The sequence below is a fragment of the Lolium rigidum genome, unplaced genomic scaffold (genome assembly GCF_022539505.1).
Source record: "Lolium rigidum isolate FL_2022 unplaced genomic scaffold, APGP_CSIRO_Lrig_0.1 contig_39421_1, whole genome shotgun sequence".
Lineage (NCBI taxonomy): Eukaryota > Viridiplantae > Streptophyta > Magnoliopsida > Poales > Poaceae > Lolium > Lolium rigidum.
The window spans coordinates 1-19,480 of NW_025900457.1; the positions used below are offsets into that span (position 1 = coordinate 1).

The 19,480-nt window shown below is 43.6% G+C and overlaps 1 long non-coding RNA gene across 1 annotated transcript; it reads right to left on the reverse strand.

The window, feature by feature from the left end:
• Nucleotides 1-15,155: 15,155 nt before the first annotated feature.
• LOC124681336 lies at nt 15,156-16,542 on the reverse strand. Its single transcript, XR_006995826.1, has 4 exons — nt 15,920-16,542; nt 15,801-15,839; nt 15,531-15,612; nt 15,156-15,414 (listed from the first exon to the last, which is right to left on the reverse strand). It is a non-coding gene; the product is annotated as an uncharacterized LOC124681336 (long non-coding RNA).
• Nucleotides 16,543-19,480: the final 2,938 nt, after the last annotated feature.

Consider the following 19,480-nt stretch of genomic DNA (forward strand, 5'->3'; position numbering starts at 1 on the left):
ATGGAAGGAAGGAACCGCACGTGCACATGTCCGGTCGGAGTTCCGACTTTGACAGGCCAACTTAGTAGCGCTACAACACATTGACTTGATCGATCCTTGGTTGAAAGAGCACAAAACCATGATAGAGAACGAAGGGCAAGCCGATGATGACGGAAGCAGCAAATATACGAGAGAGCACAACTCCTCTTTCGCGCGCCGGTTCAAAGACCACATTGTTGCTAATCCCCCACCAATGGATTCCGACAAGGATAAAACTAGTATTGGCCTTGTCACATGGCCCCGCGCCCAACATCATGACTTACCAAGCGTACGATATCAACGGGTACACATTCTACACGGAAGAAAAAGACAAGAACAAGAGTTTACCAGAACTCAGGGGCACCGATGGATTCTCGGACGGGTGACGTAAAGACTAGATACTACGGAAGAATCGCGGAAACTGGGAGCTTAGCTACGCCGGGGAGAAAGTGCCGATGTTCCGTATCGTATGGGCTAAGAGCGTCGAAAAGAAGACCGGTATTTCACCACCATGTTTCTACCCGAAGCCAACAAATCAAAATCCACGAACGCCACCGCGCAGAATGAGCCATGGGTACTCGTGCAACACGGCACCAATGCTTCTTCATAACCGACCCATCCAGTGCCTCAGCCGTGTTATCGTGAGGAGAGGCAAGAGGACCATCGTCGGAATGGATGGAGTCGCCAACGAGGAAGACTTCGAAGGACAAGTCGGAGACCCAATGATGGAAGAATCCGAGGATGAAGACACAACATACACCACAAGAAGAAGCGAGGACCACGCTACCGAGGTCGAGTCGACCCTTCAAAAGAAGAAGTCACGACACGGGGCTAAATTATTCAACGACGAGCAAGAAAAGCAAGAAAAAAGCGAAACACTCTTCTCAATCGATGATGTAAAACTTTATTTGCAATGTATAACTCATATTTTGTGTAATTCATAACTACTCATTGTCATGGCCAATATTTTATGTATGACTAATTAATATTGTGTTGGTCTATTTTCTCCGCATGCATGTATAACTAATATTAATTGCTTGGTTATTATCTTGAAAAGAGAAGGAAATAAAATAGTAACTCACATATCTTGGTTATTAATATGGTGTTGGTCAATATTTTTGTGTATATGTAACTCACATATCTTTTTGTTTTTGCATAATAACACTCACATATATTTTTGTTTTTGCATAATAACACTCATGTATAACTAACATATCTGAATAAAGAAACATAAAATAAAGAAAAAGAAAAGAAAAAGGAATCAAAAAAATAACCAGGGCCTATAGCTATCTGTGAATTTGGTTAAGTCGCAGCTATAGCAGTACCAGCCTTATTGCCGGCGCACCAGGCATTGGTTCGCCGGGACAAGGTTATCCCCGGCGAACCAATGCCCTCGGTGCGCCGCAATAAGACTAGTCATATGACTTAGTCGTTTCGGCCGAACCCCCATCTTCCCCAAACGTAACCATCTCCCCCTCCGCAGTTCGAGCGCCGCCGCCATCCAGAGTTCGAGCGCCGGCCCCTCTCGAGCGCCGCCGTTCTGCCCCTCCACCATCCCCTCCACTAGCCCCCACCACCTACCCCGCACCGCCGCCGCCGCCGCGGAAGAGGACCCGTACGCTACCACCGTTGGAGGAGGGGACGTCGGCGCCGCCGTTGGAGAAGAAGGAGCCGCGCGCTAGCCATGGTGAGCTTCCCTTTTCCCCTTCCCTCTTCCCTTCCCTCTCCCTTCCCTCCGCCTTCGCTCTCCCCTCCTCGGTAGGGTTAGGATTTACCTACCGCTAGTTAGGGCTAGGGTTCCCGCTAGATGCTCTCTAGTTGCATAGATAGATTGCATCATATTGTTCATGTTGAAAATGAAATTGAATGTTATTCATACATTCAAATGAACTACCTGCTAAAATTGTTGAATAAGAAAATGGAACAATTAAGTTCATGTTGCTCTCTCGGTTAGGAAAATGAAATTGCATCATATTCCTTGTATTTGAATGTATGAATTGTGGCTGAATACAATGCAATTTGGTGAAAATGTAGTAGTTTCAATTTCAAAGCTTCTTTCTCTCGTGAACCAATTCAACTAATGATGCACATACTTCTAGGATCGACCAAAATTGCATGAAGGTCTTGCATATGCTTAGGTTTAGTTTCTAGGAACATGATTTTGGCCTATGGTCACCATGTCCTACACAAATATATCTATTGAAAATATATTTAGATGTACATGGTTCTCTCGTAAATGAATTGGGTGAAGTGAAAATAAAAATGCTACCGGTTTAAAATGACAAATGAAAATTTAAAATGCAGTGAGGTTTGTTTGCTAGTTGCTATTTGCTTTAAATGATGAAATGTAGTAGCAAATTCTTGGTTCATTTAACTTGTTGGTAAATGCTTGCGTAGGTTAGTGTTAGCAAATGAAATGAGTTAGTTCTCTCGGCTATTACTAAAAAATGGTTCATAAAATGCCAGCAGATAGGTTTAGTAGTCATTTTTGAAAGGAAAGGCTAATGGAAAGTAAGCTCTGGTTCATAAAATGCTACCGTATATTCTAACAATATTTGAAGTGCGAGTACTATCGCTATTGCTAGGTAATTAATGCTATGCTACTGCTAGCTCATATTCATTAGGTATTTAGTTCATTAGGTGGAGTTCATTGCTGGTTACTATTTAGGGTTTCAATTTATGTTTCACTAGGCGTGACACTAAAATGAATTAGTTATGCTACTCGCTAGTTAGTGCTAGGTAATGCTATGGTATCTGCTATATTGGCAGGAGACTAAAGTGGTCAAGTTCTATTGTCTCTCGGTTATATTTGTGTTGTTTTAGTTGATAAAGTGGTTCTTCATTTAAATGCCTACTGCCAAGAATTGGTTGATATATAAAATTCACTATGTTCATTCTCTGGTTTTAAATGGATGCTGTCAAGTGTTATTTTTATGCTAATGTAAAATGCCACTGTAATGTATATGCTGAAATGCTACTGTAATTTATATGGTGATGGCATGGTTATGCTGAAAAACTAATTAAGCATCAAATGCTACCAGTAGCAAGTTTGAGAATTTATGCTTGTTTGAGAATGTATTCTGGTTCAATTCATTCTTTTAAATTCATTCTCTGGTTCAATTCATTTATGCTTGTTTGAAATGGACATTGTCAAGTGTTATTTTTATGCTGATGTATGAAATGCTCTCTGCCATTTATATGTTGTATGAAATGGAGGTTGTCAAGTGTTATTTTTATGCTGATGTAAAATGCCACTGTAATGTATATGCTAAAAAGCTAGCTACTGTAATTTATGTGGTGATGGTTATGGTGATGGCATGGTTATGGAGATGGTTATGGTTATGGTTATGGCATTTATATGTTTGCATTTCTATTACAGGGATTGAGTTGCTATTGAGTGCCGGAATGTCGATTCATTTCCGTTCCGGCAATTCTAGCACTCGGCATGACCAATTTTTAGCAAAGGTCATGCCGAATTTTTCCGTGAATTCTAACTCTTTTTCATCTTCTATTAGTGCAAGCCACCATGTCGTCTCAAGAAGAGTTAGAGGAGCACTACAATAGGCACTTCTTTAGGACGGAGGAGGATGCCGAGGCCGCAGTGTTGGCGGCGACGAGGACCATGAGATGGAGGATGCCGCCGGGGGTAGTGCCGACGAGCCGAGCGGCAACGAGGCAGCGCCGCCGCCGGGGGTAGTACCTACGAGCCTAGCGGCGATGAGGCAACCGGCGCCGCCGGGGTGGCGGCGAGACAAGCGGCGACGATCCTAGCGCCGCCGCCGGGAGTAGTGGCACCGGGACAAGTGGAGCCAAGAGGCCGCGGAAGGCAAGGCGCCAAAACACGGTCGGCACCGGCAGAGACACAGTCACGGAGGTGGACCCCGCCAGTGGTTTGCCGGTGTTGCCTAAGGATGTTGCCAAGGGGTACGACAACCAATCGGCATGTATCCTCCGAGAGGTCGTCAATCTCAACGAGATCGGACCTCCGAGCTGAGAGCAAAGCGCCTTTGCGAGCCCAGCTCATTGCGAGGTTGCACGCACGATACAAGTTCCTAGGCGACTACGCCTCCGGTCATCAAACCAACAACATTGTGAACTCACAAGCCCTCCCGAAGTTCACCAAACACCTCAGCAGCTATAAGTACATGGTGCGAGGCTGATTGCTGAGGGCAAAGGTTTCGAAGAGGTCCACTCCGCCTTTCCGCATGTCACCCAGGGCGGACTTTGATGCTTTTGTGGCCAATGAAGAGCTACAAGCAACCAAGAATCGCAAGTTGTGGGGGAAGGAAATGCGGGAGCTTAACATCGGCAACCACAACCTTGGGAGCCGTGGGTACGAGGGAAAGGAGCCCTATTGGGCGAAGGAGGACGAGGCGTATGTAAATGCCGGCATTGAGAACCCCTCGGCTCAAGTACAAGGACCCGCTTGAAAGAAGATTCATCAGGTCCCGGTACCATAAGAAGAAACTAACCGGGGAACTTGTCACGGACCCGAAGGTCGTAACCGACATAATTTGGTTCACGAACGACCGAAGGTCCTCGGCGTTGGAGAAAAAACTGGTAAGCAATTTACCGGTTTTATTAGATCAAGTATTGTTCATATAATAGTAGCAACATTTCTAAATGGTTCGCGTTTCTTCCGCAGGAAGAAGAAAGACAAAGACTTTCTCAAGCCTCCCAAGGTGACGAAGGCTCCTCGTCCCGGGCGTCGACGGGCAGGTAGCTCGGGACAAGCCCTCTCGTACGGGCGCTAAACATCGTTAATGAGCATTCACCGACGAGAAGGCCGCATAGAGGCCGTGTGGCCGGCGCCGGTACAGTGCTACAAGCATGGTCACTATGGCTTGTCGTCTCGCGGCCGATAAAAATGCGCGTAATGAGAGGAAGCAACGGGAGGCGGAGGAAATGAGGGAGTCAATCCTAGCCCAAGTCCAAGCTGGTTTGGTACCGCAACCGGTACCGCAACTCAAAGCTACACTCGTACTCGAAGTCAAAGTCTGAAGTCGCCGCCGGAGTCCAAGCAGATTTCAACGCTATGCAAGCGTGGTATGAGGGTGGCAAACAAGGCCCCCCCCGAAAATGCAAGTGGTTAGCTTCAACGGCAGCAACCCGATGGTGCCGCCGTCCGCCGGCAATGACAATGTTATAATGGAGACTCCTCCGGCCGCCGGCAATGTCGCCGGAGCTAGGATTCACCGTCCATGCCGGGTAGCAGCCCCTCCGTCACTTGCACGCCCGCCGCCGCATGTGCTGGCCTGTCGACATTAGCCGAGCTCAACGCCCTCACGGTAATTAACTAATGTGTACATCAAGTTAATATATTAGTTTCGTCATCCTTGCCCTCTCTCTAACGCCATACACATGTTCTCCGCAGCGCTCTCGACGCCATGCACCTTTTTGATGAGAGTAAACGACGAACTCAAAGACGTCGCGAGGGGGTCCATCATTCGGCCCCGGATAAGAAGTGGCACACACGAGATATGGCGGATGACGTTTACCGGCTTGAAGTGGATCGGGCGCTACCGGGCTATGAGCATTTGTTTCCTCCTAATCAACCGCATGGTGCCGATGACGATAGCCCGTTGAATCCGGCCTCACCGAAGGGTTGGCCATCGCTATGGCCGAAGACCCTAATTCGGATCAACACCTACTCGGGGTCGACGGCAAGCAAAGACAAGCACCTTGCGGCGCCACATGTCAGCGTCCCTCCACGACAGCCCGGCCGGCGCCCGTGGTCATCGCCCCACCGGAACGGCCAGCCTGCGCCGGAGGTCGGCGCCCCACCACAACAGCCAGCCGCGCCGCAGGCCGAGGAATATGAACGTGACAACTTCCAATGGGATATTCCTACGTCTTCACAAGTTGTCCACGAGGATGCGCCGGGCTTGAAATATGTGTGCTCCAAGAAGCTGTTCGATTCTCAAGAAACGGCCGATGAGGAGGAAAATCCCGAGGAGGTCGCCACCGCCGGCGTAAAAAATATGTTGAGCCCAAACACACTCCGTGCTACGGCCACTACGGCGATGGATGGTCCAGCACTACAACCCAAGAAGAGGAAGAGGGCAAATAAGAAGGACGCCAAAGACAAGGCGGCGGCCAAATCCAAGGACAAGGTCCCACTCCTTGACAAGTTGCCAAACAATTGGCGACCTCTCGCATCACTTGGGTCAACCGATGCTGCCGGAGCATGTCGTGAAGAAACTCACCCCGGATATGAGGAGCTTGCATGAGACCTGTCTTGCATGTGGAGAACATTCTTCTCAAATCAAAAGATCCTCGGTTACCCTCTCTTCGTGGCGAAGGTGCCAACCGGCATGAACTTCGTCGAGAAGTACCCCGCGGACTTGTGCTTCATCCGGTTCAACGACATCTTCAGCATCTATCGCATGCAAGCGCTCCACTTTAGTGTGGTTCGCCTAGTTGCTCTTAGCATGTCTTCCCGCATTGTTAAGGAGGGGACGCCGACCATCGCGATCATGGACCCCTTCTATATGCGGGAGAGCATCATCTCGCAACCCCGGGGATCGCGCGATTGCCACCCAGCAGGTCGAGGATTTCATGCCGGCGAACATTAAGAAGGGCGCCATTCTCATCCCTTACTTCCCCGAGTAAGTAATCACTCGCTAGTCCCCCATCACCATTCTATCCTATATCTCCATTTGCATTTCCAAAGGTTAATCCGTGTGTTTTCCGTAGAGACAAGTTCCGCACCCTCATCGTCGTGCACCCGCAACACTCGCATGCGAGTCTATCTCGACTCGGGTAGGGACCGCAAGAAAGACTACTCCCACATCGGGGCCCTTCTCAATGATGCTCTCACCGGCTTCGCCAACAAGGCAGGCCCCCTCAAAGTAGAGAGGAAATCCCGAGGAGGCTTCGTCTTAACCCACACAACCAACTTCCCCGCCTCAAGCGACCGACGCCCGACAATGGGATGGACGCGTGGTACGCCATCCTTCGGATGCGAGGAGTACATAAAGTACGCGGATGACATGTTGCTGCCGGATAATCTCGGAAACAGGTTTGCAAACATGGCGGATGTCCCCGATAGAGAGATTAGAAAGAACTGGGGTCGCATCCAGCGGTTCATTTGCACGATAATCCCGCAGGATGTCAACAATAGGTCCGGCGAGTTCTTCTACGGCTACGGTCTACCACCTAATGACGAGATAGAACTCCGCTTGGAGATGTCGCGTGATGAGAGGCCGTTCAACTCGCTTGAGGGCTGCCGTCCATTCCCCCTAGGCGTACAACCTGATCCTACGACGGGAACACTTGCTAAAGCTTGAACGATATGTCCTTGAACTTCCGTACTCGTAATAATTGTTATATATTCCCATAGAATCGAGTAGTTGCTTTTATTTAGTTGTATGAATGTGCATGTGAACATGTGTCCGTAGTTTCATTTACTTTGCTATATATTTCAAGATTATGGCGTACATAGCTTAATAATTATTTGCATTTACTCGACCACTACTTGCCTCGTATTTGGAGTTCGCCGATGATTAGAATGTTCGGTCAATCGTACACTCGGGGGTGGAGCCGGTGAGCCTTGGTGCGACGGCCACAAGTATCAATCTATTGTGCATCCTACCTAGCCTCACCGACTCCATCCCTGGATGTTAATATTTGTTTCGACCGACAAAGTATGAGACACGCTATTTAATTCGTACTACTTGTCTTCTATTTGAGTTCGCACTTCTTAATTGCATTGGCCGATGATTAAAATGTTCGGTCACTTGTACACTCCGGGTGGGGCCGGTGAGGCTTGGTGTGATGGCCACAAATATCAATCTATTGTGCATCCTACCTAGCCTCACCGACCCCATCCCTGTATGTTATTATTTATTTCGACCAACAAAGTATGAGGCACATGCTATTTAGTTCATACTACTTGTCTCTTATTTGAGTTGGCACTTGTTCATTGCATTGGTACTAACGTTTTACTTGTCTTGTGAATGGAGATGCCGACGACATATGTCGTGTACAAGGGGAGGGTTCCTGGAGTCTACGATGACTGGGAGGACTATCGGAGACAGGTGTACCGTTTCAGCGGCAACAGCTACAAGGGATACCCCACTAGGGTGGAGGCGGAAGGAAGATACGCCCGTTATCTAGCGGGAGAGATGAGGGACATGAGGAGGAACCGGATGAAGACCATGGCCTTCGTGATGATGGTCATGACCATGTTGGTCATGTTCTATGTGATTCTAGTTTAGGTTAGGACCTACATTGTGAGGTGTATGACGATACTTGTGACGACTATGTACCAAGACTTCTAACTTTGTGAAACTTCGCCGTTCGGTGTTGCATATGCACATGTGTGTTGTATGAATCAACACATTCCGAAATGAAACTTGGCTCTCTATGTGCTTCTCATATTGCATGTAATACTGTATAAATATGAACTGCGTTTAAATATATACTGCTGTCAAATATGTATTGTAATATGCTGTCAAAATTGTATTGTAATATGCTGGAAAAAAGTGGAAAAAAGAATTTTCGAATTAATTGCCGGCGCACCTAAATGACACATTGCCGGCGCACGTGGCATTCGCCGGTGCTGGAAGCACTACTGCCGGCGCACCCGATAGTGCGCCGGTGGAATAGATCTTTGCCTGGCGAAGCAGTGGTGGTGCGCCGGCAGTAGCAGAGATATCGCCGGCGCACAACATGGTGCGCCGGCAGTGTCAGTTTATCACCGGCGCGTTCGCACCGGCGGGCTCGTGGTGCGCCGGCAATGGGGGTTTTAGGTGCGCCGGCAATGGGCCTTTCCCTAGTAGTGATAGTTTGATCACAACAACTCAAATGCTTGCTTGAGATGGAGGGAAATAGGTTTACTGACTCAACACAAAGTAAAAGACAGGCCCTTCGCAGAGGGAAGCAGGGATTAAATCATGTGCTAGAGCTTTTTCAGTTTTGAAATCATATAAAGAGAATAAAAGTAAAGTTTTGAGAGGTGTTTGTTGTTATCAACGACTGGTAGCGGGTACTCTAACCCCCTTGCCAAACAGACCTCCAAAGAGCGGCTCCCATGAAGGACGTTATCTCTACCAGACAAGGTAGATCATCCCTCTTCTCTTTTGTTTACACATGTATTTTAGTTTATTTAAGGATGACACTCCCCCCAACCTTTGCTTACACAAGCCATGGCTAACCGAATCCTCGGGTGCCTTCCAACAATCTCATACCATGGAGGAGTGTCTATTGCAAAATTAAGTTGCTTACTGATGAATCAGGGCAAAACATGTGAAGAGAATTATTAATGAAAGTTGATTAATTGGGGCTGGGAACCCCGTTGCCAGCTCTTATTGCAAAATTATAGGATAAGTGGATGAAGCCACTAGTCCTTTAGTGGAGGCTGCCTAACAAGACTGAAAGATAAAACACCACATACTTCCTCATGAGCTATAAAACATTGACACGAATAAAGAGTAATAAGTTTTGAATTGTTTAAAGGTAGCACATGAAGTATTTACTTGGAATGGCATAAAATACCATGCAGTAGGTAGATATGGTGGACACAAATGGCATAGGTTTGGGTTCAGGTTTGGATGCACGAGAAGTATTCCCTCTCAGTACAGGTCTTTGGCTAGCAAGGTTAATTAGCAAGCATAGGAGTTGAGGGAAACAAACAAATATACATGTGATAGAACCAATCATGCATCTTACTTGTAAGCACAAACAGTTTTAACTCTAGCATACTAAGCAAAGGACTGATAAGAAAGATAATAACATCTTCTACATGTATTTCCTCTATTCTTCTTGAACTCAAAGTGTTGTTGCTATTGACCATTGCTAAGTTTGCCAAAACCAAATAGATTTACTCAATGCTCCCAAAGTGGTACCAATACTAAAATCAAGATCAATCATATAGTAGAAATTGCAAACTAAAATAAGATGTGCAATATGTAAATAATAAGACTTCTCATTAATATTCCATAACGATAACTCACACCAAGGGATACATAGACAAACTAAAGGAGAGATACTTCCACACTGCAACCCATCTTATACGATAACTTCCCTACTCATGATATGACACTACTTGATAGTAAAAAGTAAAAGGTAATGATAATGTGATACCGCGGCACTCCCCCAAGCTTGGAACAAACCAAGGGGATGCCAATACCGATGATGGATTACTCCTTTGGCGATGGTGGTGATGAATTCTTGACAAGCTTCTCAATAAGCTCCCGAAGCTCATCAATCCTGTATATGAGGTTGCGAATCATCTCCGAATTGTGCTCGACGCGGTTAAGAAGTCTGTCCGACGACGAGTCCCAACTCTTGGAGTTATTTCCCCAACCTTCAGCTTCGGGCTCCGTCTTTCCTGCATTGTTAGAACGATCTATATCCCAATTGCTAGGCAGTGCTGCCTTGGGAGTCCTTGCAATTTGATTATTGTAGATTAGATTGTGGAAAGGAGGATGGTGAATGCCTGAAGAAGATGTCCTTGGAGCTAGGTAATGGCGGGGAAGTCCTCCTCCGGTCCTAACCCGTGCGCTCTTCTTGGCGTTGAGCGAGTTTGTCACCACTCCGATGCTTGCAATGGTGGTGCGTGGGTGCTCTTGCGGAACTTCTTCGACTTCTTCTTCATCCTCCTTTGCTTCTTCCTTGACGCTCTTGTCCTCTTCTCTCCACTCACGATCTTGATTATCTTCATCCGGAAACTCCTTGCCCTTGTTCTTGGAGACCATGGTGCTCCTAGATTGAAAACAGATCCTGGCAGAAACAGCTCGAAACAAAACACGTCGAGAAAGCGATATACGGACCTCCAGGGGTCCGGGGAATTTTATAATAAAAATTTTCAGAACAAACGGAAAGTACCAGGTCGAACCAGAGTCGGAAAGGGGCGACGAGGCGGCCAGACCATAGGTCGGCGCGGGCCTAGGCCTGGCCGCGCCGGCCTATGGTGGCACGCCCTCGTGCGTCCTTTCCACTCCGTTTCGAACTCGTAATTTTTCATATTTTCCAAAAACAACAAAAATAATGTTCGGAAAGTAAATCGCGAACTTTTCATTACCAGCACTGTTACCTATTCAAAGTTGAGTTCTGGCGGATCGTCAATTTGTCCTTTGATGAAAGCCTCCGGTGTTTCCACTCGAATAATATCAACATCAACATTATAAGAATCACCCGAGATATAATGCTTGAGTCTTTGTCCATTCACCACTTGCGTAGCATTGCCTTGGAGAGAGCTAATTTTAATTGCTCCCGAACGATACACCTCCTCAACAACATATGGTCCTTCCCATTTCGAGAGTAATTTCCCCGCAAAGAATCTGAGACGAGACCGATACAATAGGACTTTATCCCCAATATTAAACTCTCTTTTGATGATCCTTCTATCATGCCATTTTTTAACTTTTTCTTTAAATAGTTTAGCATTTTCATAAGCTTCACTTCTCCATTCATCTAGAGAACTTAATTGTAGCAACCTCTTATCACCGGCAAGTTTAGGATCTTTATTTAATTCTCTAACAGACCCGATAAGCTTTGTGTTCTAGTTCTAAGGGTAAATGACAAGCTTTTCCGTAAACCATTTTATAAGGTGACATTCCCATGGGGTTTTTGTAAGCAGTTCTATAAGCCCATAGTGCATCCTTCAATTTACTAGCCCAATTCTTTCTAGATTTATTAACGGTCTTCTGCAAAATAGATTTAATTTCTCTATTCGATAATTCTACTTGACCACTAGTTTGAGGATGATAAGCGGAAGCAATTCTATGATTAATACCATACCTAGCAAGGGTCTTTCTAAAACCTCCATGAATAAAATGAGAACCTCCATCAGTCATAATATATCTAGGAACTCCAAATCTAGGAAAAATAATATCTAAAAGCATTTTTAAAGAGGTCTCACCATCAGCACTTTTTGTAGGTATGGCTTCCACACATTTAGTAACATAATCGACAGCAACAAGTATATGCGTGTTACCTTCTGAAGAGGGAAATGGTCCCATGAAGTCAAATCCCCAACAATCAAATGGTTCAATAACAAGAGTATAATTCATAGGCATTTCATTGCGTCTGGAGATATTACCAACCCTTTGACATTCATCACAAGATAAAATAAACTTCCTTGCATCTTTGAAGAGAGTTGGCCAATAAAAACCTGATTGTAGAACCTTCTGCGCGGTTCTATCTCCGGCGTGATGTCATCCATAAGCACTGCCATGACATTTACTCAATATCTCTTGTTGTTCATATTCGGGAACACACCTTCGCATAATACCATCCACTCCTTCTTTATATAAGTGTGGGTCATCCCGCAAATAATGCCTCAAGTCATAAAAGAATTTCCTCCTCTCGCTGAGCTGAAAAGGTTGGAGGCAAGTACTTGGAAACAATAAAGTTAGCATAATCGGCATACCAAGGACTGTCTCGCGAGCTCACCTTTATTACAGCCAATTGTTCATTTGGAAAACTATCATTAACGAGAACAGGATCATAAGCAATATTTTCCAATCTAGACAAATTATCAGCAACAGGATTATCAAGCACCTTTCCTATCTACAATATGTAAATCAAATTCTTGCAAAAGAAGTACCCATCTAATAAGCCTCGGCTTAGCATCTTTCTTTGTCATAAGGTATCTAATTGCAAGCATGATCAGTATGAATTGTAACTTTTGAATCAACAATATAAGATCTAAATTTATCACAAGCAAAGACTACAGACCAACAATTCTTTTTCAGTAGTAGCATAATTTCTTTGAGCAGCATCAAGAGTTTTACTAGCATAATGAATAACATTTAATTTTTTATCTACTCGCTGTCCAAGAACAAGCGCCTACAAAGCAAAATCACTAGCATCACACATAATTTCAAAAGGTAAATTCCAATCGGGAGGTTCAACTACAGGAGCAGCTTGTTAAGGCTTTCTTTAGAGTTTCAAAAGCTTCCTTACAATCATCATCAAAAACAAAAGGTACGTCTTTTTGAAGGAGATTAGTAAGAGGCTTTGAAATCTTGGAGAAATCTTTAATAAATCTCCTATAAAACCTAGCATGACCAAGAACACTACGAATACCTTTAACATCCCTTGGATAGGGCATCTTCTCAATAGCTTCAACTTTAGCTCTATCAACTTCGATACCTCTCTCGGAAATTTTATGTCCCAATACAATTCCTTCATTAACCATAAAGTGGCATTTCTCCCAATTAAGAACAAGGTTAGTTTCTTCACATCTCTGCAAAACTTTATCGAGGTTTCGCAAGCAACTATCAAAAGAATTCCCGTAGACGGAAAAATCATCCATGAATACTTCCACAATACTCTCACAAAAGCCATGAAAAATAGCAGACATGCATCTTTGAAAAGTAGCAGGAGCATTACATAAACCAAAAGGCATACGCCTATAAGCATAAGTTCCATAGGGACAAGTAAAAGTGGTTTTCTCTTGATCTTTAGCTTTAACAGCAATTTGTGAAAACCCAGAATAACCATCAAGAAAGCAAAAATGAGTATTTTTAGACAATCTTTCTAACATTTGATCAATAAATGGTAAAGGATAATGATCTTTCTTAGTAACCTTATTAACTTTTCGAAAATCAATGCACATTCTATAACCTATAACTACTCTTTGGGGTATGAGCTCATCATTATCATTAGGCACAACAGTTATTCCTCCTTTCTTAGGAACGCAATGCACATGACTAACCCATCTACTATCAGCAATAGGATATATAATACCAGCTTCAAGAAGTCGTAATACCTCATTTCTTACCACATCCTTCATCTTAGGAATTAGACGACGCTGAGGTTCAACAACGGGCTTCGCATCATCTTCCATATTAATGGCATGTTGGCAAATAGAGGGAGAAATCCCCTTCAAGTCATCAAGAGTATAGCCAATAGCACCTCGGTGTTTCTTCAATATTTGCAATAATCTTTCTTCTTCCAACTCTGTAAGCTTAGAACTAATAATAACAGGATATATTTTCTTATCATCAATATGAGCATATTTAAGATTATCGAGCAAAGGCTTTAAATCAAAAACAGGATCTTCCTTTGGTGGCGGTGTTGTACCCAAGTCTTCCACCGGTAAATCATGCTTGAGAATAGGTTGGCGAAGAAAAATCTCCTCAAGCTCATCTCTTTCTTTCCTAAAAACTTCACTCTCGCTATCCTCCAAATGTTGCTGCAAAGGATTATTAGGAACAAGAACAATAGATGCACACTGCTCCATTTTAAAATCATTACTAGGCAAATCAGCTTTATAAGGAGTTTTAGTAAATTTAGAGAAGTTAAACTCATAAGATTCACCAACAAATTTAGTCAAAATTTTCTCTTTCTTGCAATCTATAATAGCTCCACAAGTATTTAGAAAAGGTCTACCAAAAATGATAGGACAATAATCACTAGCAGCAGAACCAAGTACCAAAAAGTCAGCAGGATATTTAATCTTACCACATAGAACTTCCACATCTCGAACAATACCAATTGGTGAAATAGTTTCTCTATTAGCCAGCTGAATAACCACATCAATATCTTCAAGTTCACAAGAATCAATTTCGTGCATAATCTCCGTGTATAGCTCATAAGGTATTGCACTAACACTTGCACCAATATCACATAAACCATAATAGCAATGATCTCCAATTCTAACAGATAGCATAGGAACACTAGCTTGTTTGGGTTTATTAGGATGTGAAACAATGTTAGAAGCATCTTCACAGAAAATAATATGACCATCCTCCACATTCTCAGTCACAAGATCTTTAACACACTACAACACAAAAGGCATGTAGAGACGCTCAATCTAAAGGTTGAAGACGCTTTATTTCGTCTTTACATCGTCATAGAGTCGCTATTGTAAAGCGTCGTACAAACGTCTTCTAGTGCACCGTCACAAAGATCCTATGGACGCTTTGATGCGCGTCTCTACAAAAACTACGAGACGCTAAGAATGCATCTCTACAAGCCTAGAGACGCTTCACATATGGATAATCATCTCGTCTCTACCATATCTAATGACGCTATTTGGTCTCAAATAAACAACTGGGGACACCAGGTTCCGGTATCCTTTTTATTAAAGTTTTTATCGGCGGTCAAAATTCACGCAACAGCAACAAAGAACATGTTTGGCCACAGATTTAAAATATAATTATATTCAATATATTCTTCGTCAAGCAATGTCATTTTCAAAATTACACTGTACATATATTATAGACTTGGACCTTGAGTACAAGTAATTATCGTGCTGAAGAGAAAAATAAAGAGACGAACAAGTTCAAGCATCCAGACAGTGCATTTACACAATTTTACATACATTTTCTGCCTCTAAATAGTAAGAACTGTCTACGAACTACCAATTTTTTTTAAAAAATCTAGTATCTTGCTTCTCCATCTTCAGTGCATTTGTTGATGTCATTAACAGTTATCTGTACCCTGAAAATGCAAGTCAAACAAGACATAAGTTCCTAAGAAATATGTCACACTTTACAAGATGAAATTTGAGGAGTATTGACCAATTTGAGGCGTATTAATTCTATCGGAACATTTACATGCATTCGCATTTGCAGGGATGGTGTATCCTTGCTTTTAGTTGGGCGGCAAAACTTCCAGCTGTTGTACCCTTCTTGAAAACTAAGTCAAAGAATGGATGAAACAAATTCAGTTGTAAATCAGATAATAAAAGACAGATAGTTGTGTCTCAATTAAATAACTTCGGGAATGATAAATAACATCATAACAAATTTATCGAACATCAGGACATCTAACTTCGACAGAAGAAACAAAAGCATCTACAACCATAAATAGGACTGATGACATACCTTTCCAGATACATTGATGAAGAAAGAATCAGAGTGAACCTGAATGTAAAAGGAAATAAGTGAACAGTTGGACAAATAGTGCCTGTTCAAAAAAAATTAGACAAGTAGTGATCGTATACCTCCACTGAATACTTCTTTCTGTGTTAGCCCATCCAGAGTGTATAGTTCATAATCTTAACTTGGATGACTATCTTGATTGCAGCAACCTAAAACATTGATTGCAGCAGTGAGGATTGGAATCTTAATTTCATATTCGTTACAGTACTACAATCAGCTGCAACGTTAGAGAAAATGGAGTCTCAAACTCATCCATTTATAAGGAGCCTGAAGATCTATGTCCCTATCAAGGAGCGAGTTAGTTGAGTCATGATGCTGATCTTCCAGGCAAGCGTTGTCAGATGCAGATGTAACTATCAAGACACGTCAATTACAAGTATTCATATCATGATCTACAAAGAGAAATACAACCCAGATAAATGCGGGCAATGAGTACAACAGTTGCAGCAACATACCAGAATACCTAATCCAAGTAATAGCAGACGTGGAAGCAGTGGCGGAAAAAAGATGGGCCGCAACTCCATGAACGTGGCTGGCAGGGAACGACCATGGACTTGTAGTGTCTGCTAGGAGGGCATTGGGGAGAAAGGACCGAGCCATGGATAGGGCACCGAGGCTGTCCGTCTGGCCGATGGAATCTGAGAGTAGTGAGCCGCCAGAGAACCATCAGGGAGGGGATTAGATGCGCCGCCGAGGAAGAGAAGTGGTGGCGGCGCTAGGTTTCACATCTTGGGCTCGTGGTGGATAATAAGGTTAGAGAAGAGGAGATGGATTTTCTAACTGCTTTGGTGGGTTTTTTCAAGTCTTTGGAGCAGTCGATTTTGGCAGGATGAGACGACTTAACCCACGTCTCAAACAACGTCTCTACGTGACATACGGTTCTCAATGTAAAGACGCAAAATATTGCGTCACATAACAAACGTCTCTACATGCTCGTTTTGTTGTAGTGACAATTGCAACAGCAGGTTCAACTTTTATTTGTTCTTCAGGTTCTCTAGGTTTCTTTTCACTTTTATGAACCGCACTATTTATAACAGAGTACTCTTTCATTTTAGCAGGAAAAGGAGTTTTTTCAATGTAAGCTTCAGGAATAACGCGATCAGTAGTTTCAATTACAACACACTTATTAATAGATGGATCAATTTTATCTTTATACGGTTCATGATACTTATCAAAATTCTTCTTAGGCAATTCATAATGAGAGGCAAAAGCTGTATAAAGGTTTACAGCAACTTGAGAATCAAGATCATATGTAGCACTTATATTACGAAATGTATCGGTATCCATAAAAGCTTCAATGCATTTATAATCATAAATTATACCTGATTCTCTATCTTTGTCGTTCTCCCAACCTTCAGTATTTTCTTGGATCCGATCAAGAAGGTCCCTTTTAAACTCTTCTTTATTGCGTGTAAATGATCCAGAACAAGAAGTATCCAGCAAGGTCTTGTCTTGAAAAGAAAGTCTTGCATAGAAATTATCAATAATAACATTACCAGGAAGCTCATGAATGGGGCATTTGAGCATTAAAGACTTCAATCTCCCCAAGCTTGGGCAATACTCTCTCCATCATGAGGCCATAAATTATATATGCGGTTCCGATCTTTGTGAATTTCACTTGGAGGATAAAATTTGGAATAGAATAAAGGCACAATGTCCTCCCAATCAAGAGAATCACCATTCTTCAGCAATTTATACCAATGCGCCGCTTTACCATACAGCGATATAGAGAATAGTTTCTTCCTAACTTCATTCATAGCAATACCTGCACATTTGAATAACCCGCATAATTCATGCAAAAACGATGAAATGATCACCAGGATGGACAGTTCCATCCCCTTCATAGCGGTTATCCATAACATGTTCAATAATTTTAGTAGGTATTTTATATGGTATTACTTCCTCACCTGGCGCCTCATCCACTACCATTGCAGTAGTAGTAGATTTCCCAAATAGATACTGAAGAGAAGATCTCTCCATAATGACTTATAGCAGCAGGCAGAAATAAAATCAGCACAAACAGTAAAGGTTTTCCTTACCAATTCCGCTTACCAATAGCGCTTCACTCCCCGGCAACGGCGCCGAGAAAATAGTCTTGATGACCCACAAGTATAGGGGGTGTATCGTAGTATCTTCGATAAGTAAGAATGTCGATCCCAACGAGGAGCGAAGGTGTTGACGGGCAGTTTTGATGAAGGATTCACCGTAAATGCTCACGGACAAGTATTCGGGGGTTTTGATGTAACGGATGAATTAAGTACGAGTAAGTAAAATGCGAGAGAAATAATTGCAGCGAGTGGCCCAATCCTTTTTAGCACAAAGGACAAGCCGGTTTTTACTTATAATGACCAAACGTTCTCGAGGACACACGGGATTTTAGTCTAGTGCTTTCGCTACATACAGCTGATTAATCTTCATTGTTTTGATAAGTGTTGTGTGGGTGAACCTGTGCTAATGTACCGCCCTTCCTAGAACTAATACATACTTGTGATTATACCCCTTGCAAGCATCCGCAACTACAAGAAAGTAATTAAGATAAATCTAACCACAGCCTTAAACTCTGAGATCCTGCGATCCCTCCTGCCATCGATATACCAACGGGGGTTTAGGTTTCGTCACTCCGGCAACCCCGCAATTGGCAAACGAGTACAAGATGCATTCCCCTAGGCCCATAAATGGTGAAGTGTCGTGTAGTCGACGTTCACACGACACCACTAGAAGAATAACACCACAACTTAAATATCATAACATTGAATATTACTCAACCATAGTTCACTACTAACAATTAGACTTCACCCATGTCCTCAAGAACTAAACGAACTACTCACGAGACATCATTTGGAACATGATCAGAGGTGATATGATGATGAATAACAATCTGAACATAGACCTTGGTTCAATGGTTTCACTCAATAGCATCAATAACAAGTATAAATCGATACGGGAGAGTTTCCCCTATCAAACAATCAAGATCAAACCCAAATTGCTACAGCGGTGACGATGTCCAGCGGTGGAGATGGTGGTGATGATGGTGGAGATGATGATGATGGTGATGGAGATGATGTCCAGCTTGATGGCGGTGACGATGGCGTCGATTTCCCCTCCGGGAGGGAATTTCCCCGGCGGATTCCTGCCCGCCGGAGAGCTCTTTTCTCTCTGGTGTTCTCCGCCCCGCAGAGGCGGCTGTAACCCTTCGTGAGGATTCCTCTGTGGCTTAGGTCTTCGGGACGAAGGGTTTCGCGAAGAAAAGGAGGCAAAAGAGGCCGAGGGGGCCCCACACCACATGGTGGCGCGGCCAGGCCATGGGCCGCGCCACCCTATGGTGTGGGCCCACCCGGGTCCAGCTGGCTCCCCCTTCCGGCTTCCTCCGTCATCCGGAAAAATAGGATTTTTGGTAAAACTTCCTTCCACAGTTGATCTTCCGAAATATTGCATCCCGACGGTGCTTTTTCCAGCGGAATCTCGGCTCCGGTGCTCGATCTCCAAATAATCATGAAACATGCAAAATAGATGAAATAACATAAGTATTGTGTCCCAATATGAAATATATCAATGAATAACAGCAAATTATGATATAAAATAGTGATGCAAATTGGACGTATCAAGAAGCTCCTATTATAGTT